The following is a 5,252-nucleotide window of genomic DNA, read 5'->3' on the forward strand; positions in this document are numbered from 1 at the left end:
TCCTTAAGTCACCGCTAACGAACTTGGGTTAGTTCAGAATGTTAGAATATTCTGACATCCTTGTATAAACATTCTCCGGCACCGCAGTTGCCGGAATAGCGGGATCTCGCTGGAAAAGTGAGATCTCGCTTGTTCACCACCATTTTCACCGTTTGCCTACCTACTCGTGTTCGTAGCTCGATCGGAGGTCAAGACTGTGGTCCGCCGGAAAAACAGAAGTCGTCCATATCAAGTGATACGTGAATTGCTCAGTAGTGCTTCGCCACTACCGTAGCTGGCGGAAATAGCTTAATTGGTAGAGCATAGCCTTGCCAAGGCTGAGGTTGAGGGTTCAAGTCCCTCCTTCCGCTCCCGGCTTCGTCGTTTAGTGGTAACGAGTGTGCCTTTAGAGATAGGGGTGAGCGGCAAGCAGCCCCTTGTATAGGGTTCCAAACCAATCTTCCTAATAAGAATAAAGGGGCAAGCCAAAAACTAGTCCTAACAAGTTGCTGTTTCATCAGCCCTTGCGCTACAACTAGCCTTTTCCCTTACTAGTAAGGGGCTGCTAGTTGTAGCGCGCATTGTACTAGTGAATAGGAAAAGCGAATTGAGATTACCAATGACGGATGGAGGTTGTTTCGTCCCGTTCGATCCAGATCTGAGCTAGGGTGATCCCTAAGCTCATTTGAGGTTCGGTTTGTACCCGATTCCACCCGGATCTCGCGAATTCAACGGTTTAACGGTGTCGGCTCTTCGTTTCGTGACTAAATCTAACGGGCTTGGGTATAAACAACATCATACTATGCTTACCTCGGGTTGAAAGCCGATTCTCCTTCTTATTCTTGGTTTCGGCTAGAGAGAGAGAGTTGGATGAGAGAGAGCTAAGTGTGTGTTTTTGGTGTTGTATGGAATTATGTGAAATGAAATGATTAAAGGGTGATTTAAGGCTAAAATATTATGGATCATGGGCTTGAGCCCATGGTCCATCTTCCTTCGTCAATAACCCAAGTCCATAACCCATATCCATTACCCAACACTAGCCCGGCCCATACCAACTCCTACCTTATTTATTATTTTTCCGCTAACCCGAGTAACCTTTCTCACCAATAATAATTAATATAATTAATATTATTTTTAGAAATTTCGGGATGTTACAAATCTTCCCCTGTTAGAGTGGTTTCGTCCCCGAAACCTAACTTATTCCTTGTAAAAGGAATACCTCTTATATTTACACACTTTATTGAATCGCCTTCGCTTTCTGGGTTATCCTTCTTACTCCCGACGTGCAGTCATCGAGCGGTGATCATGTGTTTTAGCTATTAAGGTAGCTTGCCCATAAGGCCCTCGATGTGCCAATTCGTGCCTCGTCTTTCCAAGGAACCTTGTTTTAGATAATAACGCTAACTCCTAAGGCGACGCTTTACTATCACACAACTATTTATCATAACCAACATGCATTCATCATAATTCATAAGCCATTCATACCAAATCATATGAAATCACAAGTCATTCATAATACATAAAAGGAAATCATTCATAGGTTTAACTATAACATAAAACACTTCTTAACAATATTAAACATAAAACAACTGTGACATGCCACTTATTCTCCTGCAACCTCCTCAGCAGCTAATAGACCATCCTTTCACGCGTCTCTTCTTCTTTCCCCCACTGCCACGGCTTCTCCACACTCCCTAGCTATGTGGCCAGACTTACCACACTTGTAACATTTATGGTCCTCAGTGCATTCACGAGAGATATGTCCCTTCTGATGGCTTCGGTAGCACTGGTTTGGACCAGCCTTGCATTCTCCCAATTGCATCTTCCAGCACACTTTGCATGTTTCCCTGTCAGCCATCTTCTGTGTCTTCTTCCACGCATACTCCATGACATCTGCAGGCCGTTTGTTTCCTTTCCCTCCTTCCTTATCTTCCACTTCCACATCAACCGCCGCCGGATCATCATAAACCATCTCTGCTAACTCAACTGTAGACTCAAAGGTAGCAGGTTTGTTAGCCCTGACTAACCTGCGGACCTTCTGGGGAAGTCCCCTGATGTAGCACTTGATCTGTTTCGTCTCAGTGTTCACCATGTCAGGAACCAGCCTAGACATGCGGTTGAATTCGGTGGTAGGTGTGTCATCTTGCCCGCCTTCATATTTAGAAACTTCATCTCGGCCCTCTCCACTTCAGCATCAGCACATAACCTCTTTATCACTAACTCCTTCAGGTCATTCCACCTCATTTCCCTAATCTCTTCTCCAGTTTTCCTTTGTTCCACAGTTTCCCACCAGTACATGGCCTTATCTTCAAATAACTAAGTGGCATAACCCACTGCTTGGTTGGGACGAAACTTGCTAATTCGGATAATCTTGTCCATAGTGGTTATCCATTGAAGAGTAGCAATTGCATCTCCTACACCAGTCAGCTTTGGCGGGTCACACCCTTTGAAGGACTTGTAGTTGCACCCACCTAGGCCTCTCTTCCTGTCGTCAACCTTCACAGATTGGCTTTCGCTCGAGTCACGCTTCTCACCCTCATCATCTTTCTTACCATTCTCCCCTGATTTTCCAGCAGTTCTTTCATGACTACCAGCAGACTTCTTAGGATTCCAATTCTTCATGGCAGCTGCTACAGCCTGAACAATGGCAGCTTGAACAGCAGGGTCAAGTTGATATCCTTCGTTGTTACCCGAATTTCCTCCAGCTGCGCTTCCTTCGTCTCCAGTTTTGGAAGCAGTTTCTACCGAGGGCTTTCGGACCGTACGAGGCCTGCCTCGACGCCCAGTGCAACCTCCAGTGCCAACATTCTCTCCTACTTCAGCCATCGTATCCTAAAAGGGAAGACACAAATGTCATCACTTGAGGAATTATTTAGCACATGATTCATAAGGTAAGTAGTTAATGACGTTGATCAAGTGTAATTAACTAATTGCATTACTCCTCAGGTTCTACAAACTTCCCTTAATGATTTCACTTGTGCTAGTTTCTACTTTTAAATAGTTAATCAATGAAACAAGCAAGAAATCTTATCCCTAACCTGCATATATCCTTCCTTTAACAATTAAGCGAACATCTTTATACATTATTTAACATACTTTACTGTTACTGAGCTTTCCTGAGTGACACATGGCTATCTTGAACTGACATCTTCTTTCTTTTCTTACTAAAATTCCATTCTTTGTTCGAGTCTAAGCATGTAGGATGCTTTAATCTCTCGAACTTTGCTCTGATACCAACTTGTAAGGCCCCGTACCCGGTAGCCCTACTTTAACTTCGGATTTACTCATAAACGCAGTTCTTATAATCAGAGTTAATTAAAACTATCGCAGAAACGTTAACTTACAGCATTCGTTACAAAACATTAAATCGTTTCTTTGATGCCATTACAAAAAACATTATATTAAAGGGTCATTTCTTCCATCATCAGATGCCAGCCGTTCAATCCATGCCAAGTGTCATCCTCATGCTAACTCTCTGGTCAAATCACCTGCGTGCATACTAAAAGTCAGCTACGCTGAGTGAGTTCTAGTTAATCAAGCAACTTGTCATACAACCACTACAGGCATTTATATACGTGTTTGAAGGCACATAATCCACTGTCTAACCTGTTACTGCTTAACCACTTAATCACCCCTATAGCTTAGCCACTTTAATTACCCCTACAGCTTAGCCACTTATGCCACTTTAATAACGAATCACGTTATGCCACTTTAATAACGAATAACGTTATGCCAGTTTGCCACTTTATTAACGAAGTCACGCATAGGCTTACCCTACCACGTACTATCTTCATGCCCCTAACACCCTTACTACTTCTATCCTGCCCTACCTCTACTTGTCTACAACACACTTTATATCATTACATCATTTACATAATAACCAAGTCACATCACAACATTTAAACACACTAATAATTACTTGGGGATAATTCCCAAATGACGGTACACGCAATATCCGAAGATCGTTCGCACACCGACTAACGTTACCTTCCTTGTCTATACGTGCAATATCCGAAGATCGTTCACGCACTAACAGACATCCATTCATAACATATATAATTATATCATATCAACATTATAGCATACACTTACCACTTATGGTAAGTGTATTCACACTTCGCATCGAGTATGCACACAGCCCCGAAAACATAACAAGGAAATGTGGCTATAAACTCACCTGAACTTAGTTACTTCTTCCGCTAATGGTTATTCCTTCTCGAGCTGTGCGCGTCTAACTGTTTAATAATTGCAATATCAAACACTAATCTGGTCATTCACATTGCTACTTAATTAGCCTTACGCGTCTAAGCCGGTTTTACTTCATTGAACCATTACCTGGTTAGTTAAATCGGGACTCGTTAACCTTTATAGGTATCTTTCATAAATTATCAAGGTCCAAGGGCCGTTAGGTAATTATATCCTTCTTCTATAAGTCCATGGACCATTCTGTAATTATGCCAAAGTCCACTTCGTTATCTGGTTCGTTAACGAAGGAGGCTCCTTAGTTTTTCCTAAACGAATTAGCCTTTATGACGAATTGGTCATCATAACGAACTGAACCTCTAACGAACTGGACTGCTAACGAACTGGAGCCTTAACGAACTGAACCCTTAACAAATGGGTTTCATCTTTCCTTCGCTTAACGAATGGCCTAAACGAATTAAGGCTAGTTCGTTACTTCTTCTTAGCGAACCAGTTCACGAATTGTTTTACGAACTGGAGCTAGTTCGTATTTCTCTGTTAACGATTTGAAATAGCGAACTGGGTTAGTTCGTTACTCATCCCTTAACGAATTGACACGAGAACCGACTCTGGTTCCTTATTTCCTCTTAACGAATTACCCTATAGTTCGTTAAGTCACCGCAAACGAACTAGGGTTAGGTCAGAATGTCAAAATATTCTGACATCCTCATACAAACATTCTCCGGCGCCGATCTCTCTGGAAAAGCGAGATCTCTTTTGTTTCCAACTATTTCAACGTGTTTCGTCCCGTTCGATCCAGATCTGAGCTAGGGTGATCCCTAAGCTCATATGAGGTTCGGTTTATACCCGATTCCACCCATATCTCGCGACTTCAATGGTTTAACGGTGTCGGCTCATTGTTTCGTGACTCAATCTGACGGGCTTGGGTATAAACAACATGATACTATGCTTACCTCGGGTTGAAAGCCAATTCTCCTTCTTCTTCTTCTTGGTTTCGGCTAAAGAGAGAGAGAGAGCTAAGTGTATGTTTTTGGTGGTGTATGGAATTATGTGAAATGAAAGAATTAGGG

The 5,252-nt window shown here is 42.5% G+C and overlaps 1 non-coding gene across 1 annotated transcript; it reads left to right on the plus strand.

Moving 5' to 3' along the window:
• Positions 1-277: 277 nt before the first annotated feature.
• On the plus strand, positions 278-350 carry TRNAG-GCC (transfer RNA glycine (anticodon GCC)). The gene has a single exon. It is a non-coding gene; the product is annotated as a tRNA-Gly (tRNA).
• Positions 351-5,252: the final 4,902 nt, after the last annotated feature.

This window comes from Bidens hawaiensis, unplaced genomic scaffold (genome assembly GCF_021521415.1).
Source record: "Bidens hawaiensis isolate Kalapana, Puna unplaced genomic scaffold, B.hawaiensis_p1.1 tig00004773_1, whole genome shotgun sequence".
In the NCBI taxonomy this organism is placed as follows: domain Eukaryota; kingdom Viridiplantae; phylum Streptophyta; class Magnoliopsida; order Asterales; family Asteraceae; genus Bidens; species Bidens hawaiensis.